At 36.9% G+C, this 10,105-nt stretch overlaps 1 protein-coding gene across 2 annotated transcripts in view; it reads right to left on the reverse strand.

The window, feature by feature from the left end:
• Window positions 1–10,105, reverse strand: part of akt1 (v-akt murine thymoma viral oncogene homolog 1) — a 103,743-nt gene that overhangs the window by 53,254 nt on the left and 40,384 nt on the right. The window contains exon 1 of one of the 2 annotated variants that reach the window (XM_051722873.1): window positions 8,947–9,759. The exons of the other annotated variant lie outside the window; for it this stretch is intronic. The gene's annotated coding sequence lies outside the window, so the exon portion shown is untranslated. Of the gene's footprint in view, window positions 1–8,946; window positions 9,760–10,105 lie in introns of those variants that run through there. 2 annotated transcript variants of the gene reach the window in all.

Raw genomic sequence — 10,105 nt, forward strand, 5'->3', positions numbered from 1 at the left:
AAACGCCATTCCAGTGTGTACGAGAGGCGTAAACGTAACAAAATCAATGCACTTTAAAGAAAAAACGTATTCGTATGAACATGGCCTATAAGTTATTATACATTGATATTGTCCATGTTTTTATGCCTTGAAACTGAAACTTTTGGATTTCTCTAATTGAACATTGTTGTTACAAAAGTAACAGTATCTTGGAAATTGTGAAAATGACTTTTGATAGTCTTAGAGGCATCAGTATGAACGGGTTGAAAATTAAAAATCAATCAATAATGTTAAGGAATGGGAAAATGTGGTTCTCACAACTCGGTTCGAGATACAATATGAGGTTCACGATTCGATATAATAACACTTTAAAATATTACAGACATTTTCTTATTTTCTGGAAAAGTGTTTGAGCAAAATGCTTCAATATAAAGTTTAATACACAATATAAATGCTGGAAGTTTAAACAGTAAGAGTTTCTCTATAAGAAAATATCACATACAATTAAGCTTTCATAAATAGTGAGCTACATTCAGGCTGATCAGGTGCAGAACAAACAACAGAACTGAACAAAACCTGTCCTGAAAAAAGTATGTGAAATTGTATATTTATATTTTAATAATCAGTATGTCGTCATTATTATAATCAAAATGTAACTTTGTAAAATTACAAAAATTCTACATTCTATTAATTAATAACATATCATGAAATGGTATATTTAATAATAATATTTTGAAATAATGTGTATAATTTACAAGTAATAAAATTGAGTTTCCATTCATCTGTATAAGAAACTCTAAAAAGGTTACTGTCACTTTAAGAGTTCACCGAGCGGCTCACAGTGTTCCGGTTCAGCGAACATCAACGAGAATCTCTCGGTTTCTTTAGTGCATCCATGAAGTGTGAGATTAAAATTAATATTTCTTTTTACTTTTTTAATCTGACTGTAAAGAACAGAAAGGATATTAACACACATTATTCAATGAAAGTTGATGGACACACATTACACGGAGGAAACGATCTATTTTAATCTCAAGCACTTTTCATCAAAACAAGGTGATTTTCCAGGTATTCCAGTTCTTACATTTCTAAAAGATAAATTCAAGCACTTTAATGACCTTGTGGACTCTGTGAACAGTGTAGAATAAAGTGCAGTAGTGGTAAAATCAAGTGATAGAGAAATTATGATGTTTGACGGGTCATTTCATTTATGATCACATGGACAGAAAACAATGTTGCAAATGTCAAAATATCGAGTTATGCCACGATATGGTTTGTCATTTTTGTGGTTTTGTGGTCCCATCCCTAGTAATGTTTTACATTTTATGCCATTGTTTTCAAGCAATGCTAGTTTACTGCAATGAAAACATTACACTTAATGAAAATATAAATATTATTCCAGGCACATATACAAACATAAATATATTTTTTTAATGTTTAAAAAAAATAAAAAAATAATGTGTACAATTTACAATTATTGGAAGCACTTTAATATAACTACACGGTATAAAGTATTTGTAAAGCATTAGTTTACAGTCAATTGATCATTTATAAATTATTGTTCTTACGTTAATAAGCTACATACAAATAGTTTGTTAACTGTTTATATTCACTGTTGCAAATGATTTAATATTGTTTAATAAGTTCATTCATAAGCAGTTTGATAATGTTTTTTAACATGAACCAGGCATGAATTCATAGTAAATAAAGAAATTATAAATGAAATAAATTGGATTTACATTTAAACGTAATTAATGTATGTTACTGTTTTATTAACACTCACTATTAAAGCAATTATTACTTCATATATAGGTCATAATAAAGCATTTGCTAACTAAGCATTTTGCATGACCTAATCTAAAGTGAGAACTGTATATGCTTAATTAAACATGTATTAATGATCCATTACACTAAACACTAAAGCTTAAATCACCACTTTGATGACAAGTTTCAATGAGCAAAATTAGATATTAAATACATCAACAACTTTTATTACTTTAAAGAAGATGCAAATGTTTAAGTTTGCAAGGCATAACAAATAAAACCCGATGAAATATTTTTTCCTAATTCTTCTTTGTTTTCACACATTTTATTTTACTGAATTCCATGTTTAAAAGTGTAATTATTTTTTAATCAAAAACATGACTGATCAAAAGAGTTCATAAAGAGATTAAATTATTTTATCAAATAAAGTGCTTCAATAACATCACAGCTGAATCTAAAACAGTAATTTCTTTGTCAAACAACGTGAGCACAACAGAGAATCCCTGTATAAATGTAAAGTACATTCAGTACAACAGCACACTTGCTTGTGAAATTTGCTAAAATATAATTATTCCTGATATAATAGTAATAATAATGCTAATTATTATTATTATTAAAATGAATATTACATTAGTCATATATTTCAAGCAGTTCGCTACGTGGTCGTTTGACACCGGGTTCACACATCCTCCGTGAGCAATGCGGTCGCGTTGGACGGTCACATTGTTCGCATCTCTTCCGCAAGGAACAGAAGCATTTCTGCGCAGAAAATAAAGTGATCCATGGGGTCCTATGCCAAATTATCGGGCCTGGGTAGTTCAGCGAGTAAAGACACTGACTGCCACATGGAGTCGTGAGTTCGAATCTAGGGCGAGCTGAGTGATTCCAGTCAGGTCTCCTAAGCAACCATATTGGCCCGGTTGCTAGGGAGGGTAGAGTCACATGGGGTAACCTCCTCGTGGTCGCTATAATGTGGTTCTCGCTCTCAGTGGGGCGCGTTGTGAGTTGTGCGTGGATGCCGCGGAGAATAGCGTGAAGCCTCCACACGCGCTATGTCTCCGCGGTAACGCGCTCAACAAGCCACGTGATAAGATGTGTGGATTGACAGTCTCAGACGTGGAGGCAACTGAGATTCGTCCTCCGCCACCTGGATTGAGGCGAGTCACTACGCCACCACGAGGACTTAGAGCGCATTGGGAATTGGGCATTCCAAATTGGGGAGAAAAAGGAAAAAAAATAAGCTGAGGTTATTGCTGCTTCCAGGACAACAGGGGGCAGTCATGTGCACTTCATCTTTATCAGCACACTTGGTTGTGATTGGGTAATGCTGTGTCTATACTGTACACCTGTATACACAGAATGGCAAAAGGTCTGACAGTTTATTAATTCTTTCCTTTATTAAGTCATTTTTTTACTTGCATGCAGACATATAAATTGTCGTGCACTATAGGTTCGGTTTGAATCATTTTTATTTGCTTTTGTGTCTTTTTCTATAATCTCCTGACTATTTTAATGTTGCACTGCACCCAGAGCCGCGCGACACAAATAAGCTCAACACCGAAACTTTCCGCTCACTGTCTGGGATGCTTCTGGGATGCATCACCTCACGACTCACGCTTGCAGTGGGAATGGTGTAATCTGTTAATATGGGCGTCGAAATGAAAACGCGCCACTCACGCCACGCTCATGGAGGATGTGTGAACATGGTGTGTTTGTTACACCGCAAGAGGCTGCAAATTACAGAAGTCATTATGTGATGTTTTTAGCAGGTCAACGCCTTCACACATCACTTTGAAGCGTGCAACACAAGAGAACTGGATATTTTTGAAATGAAACAAGATTTAGTGACAACGCAGTGCTGGCCCAAATCTCTCACATTGGCTCCGGGCCAGCTGGCTATACTTACTGTTGAACCATGTTAATAAATGTTTAATTAGGCATATACAGTTCTCACTTTAGATTAGTTCATACAAATTAGTAAGTGCTTTATTACGACCTTTATTAAGCATTAATTGATTTAATAGTAATTATATACACATTAATAAAGCAGAAATGTGTATCCTTTTCATTACATATTTAATATCTTTATTAACTATAAATGCATGCTTTTATTTATTTATTTATTTATTTAATTTATCCCCTTTTCTCCCCAATTTGGAATGCCCAATTCCCACTACTTAGTAGGTCCTTGTGGTGGCGCGGTTACTCACCTCAATCCGGGTGGTGGAGGACAAGTCTCAGTTGCCTCCGCTTCTGAGACCGTCAATCCGCGCATCTTATCATGTGACTCGTTGTGCATGACACCATGGAGACTCACAGCATGTGGAGGCTCATGCTACTCTCCACGATCCACACACAACTTACCACACGCCCCATTGAGAGCGAGAACCACTAATCGCGACCACGAGGAGGTTACTCCATGTGACTCTACCCTCCCTAGCAACCGGGCCAATTTGGTTGCTTAGGAGACCTGGCTGGAGTCACTCAGCACGCCCTGGATTCGAACTCGCGACTCCAGGGGTGATAGTCAGCGTCAATACTCGTTGAGATACCCAGACCCCCATGAATTTATGCTTTCTTAATGTTCTCACAAACACTTCTTTACCACTGGTTTGCATCAGCTAAAATACATCAGTTAGGTATGATTAAAAAGTTGTTTACTAAGGATGAAAAACCATGATCAAACTGCCTATATATGAACTTATTAAACAATAATAAATAATTTGCTAAAGTGAATAGAAACAAACAACATACTATTTATATGTAGCTCATTAATGTATTAGGGGCAGTGGTTGCTCAGCGGTTAAGGCTCTGGGTTACTGATCAGAAGGTCGGGGGTTCAAGCCCCAGCACTGCCAAGATGCCACTGTTGGGCCCTTGAGCAAGGCCCTTGACCCTATCTGCTCCAGGGGCGCCGTATCATGGCTGACCCTGCACTCTGACCCCAGCCTAGCTGGGATATGTGAAAAAAAAGAATTTCACTGTATATGTGCAAATGTATAATGTGTGATAAATAAAGAAAATTATAATTATTATAATTATATTAATAATGTAAGAACAATAATTTATAAATGATTAATTAACTATAAACTAATGCTTTACAAATACTTTATACCATGTAGTTATTATAGTGTTACGCAAGTACTTACATTGAGTTTACATTGACTCATACAACAAGCACTAAAATGGTACTGTCTCTTTAAGAATGGCAGCAGTTCAATGAGCATCCGCACGGTTTCTTTATTGCATCTATGCTGTGTGTGATTAGAATAAAATTTTGTTTTTTACTTTTTGATCAACAACTGAATGCACTGAAAACATTTGAAAATGCAGGTTGTCCGATTTACTAAATCATATTATTTGTGATCTACACAACAAAATTGTGTTTCTCTTCTAAACTTGTTTGCTTTGCTTTTGATTAAAGTAATTCTCTAAAATAAGCACTCTACTTGATTACATTTTGTAGGGTGAAGTAGCTACTTTACTCAAGTAGCAAATACTACTTAGCATTTAGCATGCTAATGTACGCTAATGCTAGCATAAAGTTAGGGTTATAAAAATCAGTAATGTGATACAAAAATATAATGTAAAACTGAAGAAATTAATCATGTTAGGGATATTTATAAAATCATTTTGAGGATACTTAATTGGGTCAATTATAAATAACTTTATTCCATTTTGATGAAATTACGTGAACAACTTTTCAGACAAAGAATTAATGAGATAAACCAAGAGGAAAAATATGTTGATGTAACTTAATTGATTCATGTGGAACTGATGCACATGATTAAATCATGTAAATTCAAAGCATTTTTTTTCAGTGTGTAAAGAACATGATATTAAAAGACATTTTTTAATGAAAGTGGATTGCGTGGATCTCATCTTTGATGGACGCACATTACACCGAAGAAAAAGTTTTCATTTCAAGCACTGTTCAACAAAACAAGACAGTTTTCCAGGTTTTCCAGTAAATTCACTTTCTAAAAGCAAAATTGAAGCACTTCAAGGACCTCGTGCGAACACTGTTAATAATGTAGAAAAAAGCGACAGAGAGATCTGGTCATTTCATTTATGGACAGAATATAATGTTGCAAATTCCGAAATATCAAGTGTTGCCTTGATATGGTTCGTCATTTATTTTGGCAGAATTTCGATATATTGTCCCACCCCTAGTTTTGAGGTCAGAAGAGAAGCGAGAATATCAGAACGCACTGCAGGAAAAACCTGAACCAGACACGAGACCAACTGTAACTGTGAGGATGCCAAGCAAGGCCTGGGACAGTATGTACACAACTCAGCACACCGTACATTGCGACACACACACGAACATACGCATCTCTTCAACTGCAATGTGACATCAGGGACAATTGGCACATATTAACATTGAGAAATGCACTAAACAACTGGTTCCCAGATTTTACATTGGACGGCCCAACACGACAGCAAAATGTCTTACTGAATGTGACAAATTTGTAAACAACGCAACTATAAGACTATGTTTGCTAAGTGTTTTGAACTGACAGGCAGTTCTCGGTTGAACAGGAAGTTGGCTGAAACCACAAACCTGACAGGCACTGACAGATGTGTGATGCCAGAGTTGTAATTGTGTAGGGAGTGTCTGAGATTAATATGCTCAAGGGAGACACAGAGTCCAATGCTTTCATGCCAGCTTCTCTGACACACACTGCCCACCCAGGGTGGAATGGGTCATTCACTGGTGCCCCCACTGATGACGGGCAGCGCCACCAAACAGGCTGATCACATGACAACCCAGCACTTACAAATACTGTCTTTGATGGTGCCACCAATGTGCAATAAATGCAATACACACTTTTTGCATTGGACACAAGAAAGAACGTCATAAGGATTTGGAAGAGACACGAGGGCGAGGAAAATATGACAGAATATACATTGTTGGGTAAAATTTCTTGTTTGACTAAACAGCTTGTTTGTTTCAGTTTGGATACTTCAAAGTAGCACATAAAAAAAATGTGGCCCAAACATCCCTAAGAAAGCAGAGCACATTACATCTGATCTATATCACAGTCAAACTAAATATATTCTATGGAGATAAAACGGTATCAAAACTAGGGGTGGGTAAAAAGTTTGGTTTAACTCGTTCTGTGTGTCCAAAGACGAGATCCACAATTCCACGTCATTGAATAATATTCTGTTTTTTTTTTTTACAGTCAATTGTTCATTAAAAACTAAAACAAAAAAAGAAACATTTAGTTTGAATCACACATGGATGCACTAAAGAAACCGTGCATGTCTTCCTCATTATATGCGCTTACTGGCTGATGCCGCTAGTCTTAAAGAGACAGTACCGATTTAGCACGTGTTCTACATTCTGTCACGGTTTGTGTAGTGATGAGGCGAGAGAGTGAGGATCCAAATGCAGAACTTTTAATCATAAACAAAACAAGACAATACAACTATGTAGGTCAACATAAACTTAACAGCAGTACGCTCTACATACAAACAAGAACCAACACGGAAGCAAAGAACAAGAGGGTGTATATATATATATATATATATATATATATATATATATATATATATATATATATATATATATATACTTGGGATAACAAGGAGATGAGGATACTATTAGGGCAAAGAACAGGATGACAGACATAACAGGAAGATACAAAACTTCAAAATAAGAGTCTCTTCAAACTAAGAGTCCTTTGGGAAAACATAAGAATGACGTGACATGACAATATCAATGTAAATACTTGTAAATAGCACAAAAAAAAAAATGAACAAAAATACATATGCAACATAACATATGCAATTTCAAGACATTCATTGATGGAATACATTTGAACATTTTCAAACGCTAAAATGTGAACAATTTTATGAAAAACGAATGATAAAATATAATTTGCAAACTTAATATTTTTGAATTGTACCTAGAAGGGTTGCCTAGATGGTTCCTTTATAATTAAGAGCATTAGCCGAGAGAGAATTTATTTTGTACGTATTCACGCTATTCTCTGCGCACAACTCACCACACGCTCCACCGAGAGCGAGAACCACATTATAGCGATCACGAGGAGGTTACCCCATGTGACTCTACCCTCCCTAGCAACCGAGCCAATTTGGTTGCTTAGGAGACCTGACTGGAGTCATTCAACACACCTTGGATTCAAACTTGCGACTCCAGGGGTGGTAGCACATTTTATCTTTTAAAAAATTTACAAAACCATGTATTTGGTTTATTTTTTTATATGCAATATTTAAACTAACAAGTATTGACATTTAAATATGTAAAGCAAGTGCTAAAATGGTACTGTCTCTTTAAGAATAGCGGCAGTTCAGAGAGCAGTTGAGCGCATATTAATGACAGTGTTTGATTAGAATTAAAAGTTAATTTCTTTGTTGTTTTTGATTCACACCTGACTGTAAATAACAGAAAGGATGCTAAAAGAGACATTATTCAATGTCAAACGGATTGTGTGGATCTTGTCTTTGGACATACATTACACCGAACAAGTCAAAACAAACGTTTACTCTCAACATGCACTGAAAAATCTCGCTGCTGAACTTCTTCGCCACTACACAACTCAATGCTGTGAGGGGAATCTAATATTTATTTATTTTTAAAAACAGTGAGTGGCTTATCACAGATATTTTTGTTCCCATTGCACGAAATTTGGTCGCATATGCGAGAGATTTACTTGCTGCATAGATGAAAAAAATCAATCTAAGTATTTAAAGGTGAAGTGTGTCACTTTTTTATGTCAAAATATGTTCTACTATCCCAGTTTATTGTTCATTGACAAATATAGGTAAGTCATTCGTGGGTTTACCTTCACCAAATGTGTAAACACTGAGCCTCCCAGGCACTATCAAAACATTGATGTTTATATTTTGACTTTTTAGCGCAACCCACAGTGTGAGTTTGGGGCGTGGCTACTTGTTCAGCCGGGGGAATTTGAAAAACTATGGCAGACGTTTACAGAGGATAGAAGTTAGCATCGCCTACGAAGACAGAAAGAATGGAGTAAAACCCGAGGTGGAGGGCACACACACACACCACAAATTATAAGTTGCTCTAGCAAACGGGAACGCCAACAACGAGATTGCCACGCAAGTAGCTAATACACCACTGCCTTCCCCCCCTCAACAACAGCGATCTTGTCTAGGGCTCCAAAATTGTCAATAATGGTGCTGTCGTTACCAGAAGAACAATCCTACTTCATGTACTGGATATCCCGCACCGCACACCCAGCTCCCGATCAATCCGGTGATGTTTTCGGACGAGCCGATTCCTGTGCCACGCTTTCCATCCAGTGTGTATATGTTATAGTGATCTTGCTCCTTATGCGGTTAAACAGTTATCACCTTTCATTCAGTATGGCCTATTTGTTCAGAGGGAATCAGAAAGTGCTTTCCACTAGCAGTGCAGAAATTACACATATCCATATTGATTCATCAATATTGAAGGTTGTGATGCATCGGAAAATCAATATCTGTATGCAGCCCTAACAGACAGTATTCCACATTCTCTAATGGAACACACACACACACACACACACACACACACACACACGCACGTCATGTGACTCCTAAGCGCACCCACCACATCCGTCAAACCACGTCCTGGTCCTCTTTCATCTTCCTCTGTGCTTGGGTCACTTTCTATTCTAAACACTAAAGCTTTTCCTTTCTCAACCATACTTCCTCTTTCTCACACTCATCACTTCCACTTTTGACACGCTGCTCTTGTTTCCTGGTAAGATTTGTGACCAAGATGTAAACCAGGAACAATCAGACATCATTTCTGACCTTAATACAATCCATGACAATCCTCGGATCACGTGTGAGAGTACAAAATGAACACTGGCCAGTGCCAAAAAAGATTTAAACTTGGCTTTGACAAGATATACAACATTTACTCAGCAGTCAGCATGCTGTTTTCGAGAGTTCCAGTAAACTAGGATCGGCCACATTATACCGACTTACCAACAAGTGTCATCTCCTATCAGACATTTTTGCATCGGCTAAAGTGTATTTACCTTTACTTGTGGCGCAACTGGAAGCGCCAGTGTGGGAGACCGAGGTTCAAGACCCCGCGTTGAAACCAGAAAGTAATCGCGTTCTCAAAAACAATTCGGAGTTTGCAATTTTCCCTCTAACATTTCATTTTTACTCCACAAATGGATAAGTTTAGGTTTATAAAATATGCATTCCTCTTCACCGTTTTACATTCTGTACTACTCGCTTTTGTCGCCAATCTCTGGACATTACACCCAGAAAATGGAGCTCACACGTGCCCATATGCCCAACAACACTTACTGCTTTGGCCTCTGGGAGCAGTGTTTCAGATTTCGGTGAACACAGTCCGATTTTAGAT

Source organism: Myxocyprinus asiaticus, chromosome 17, assembly GCF_019703515.2.
Source record: "Myxocyprinus asiaticus isolate MX2 ecotype Aquarium Trade chromosome 17, UBuf_Myxa_2, whole genome shotgun sequence".
NCBI lineage: Eukaryota > Metazoa > Chordata > Actinopteri > Cypriniformes > Catostomidae > Myxocyprinus > Myxocyprinus asiaticus.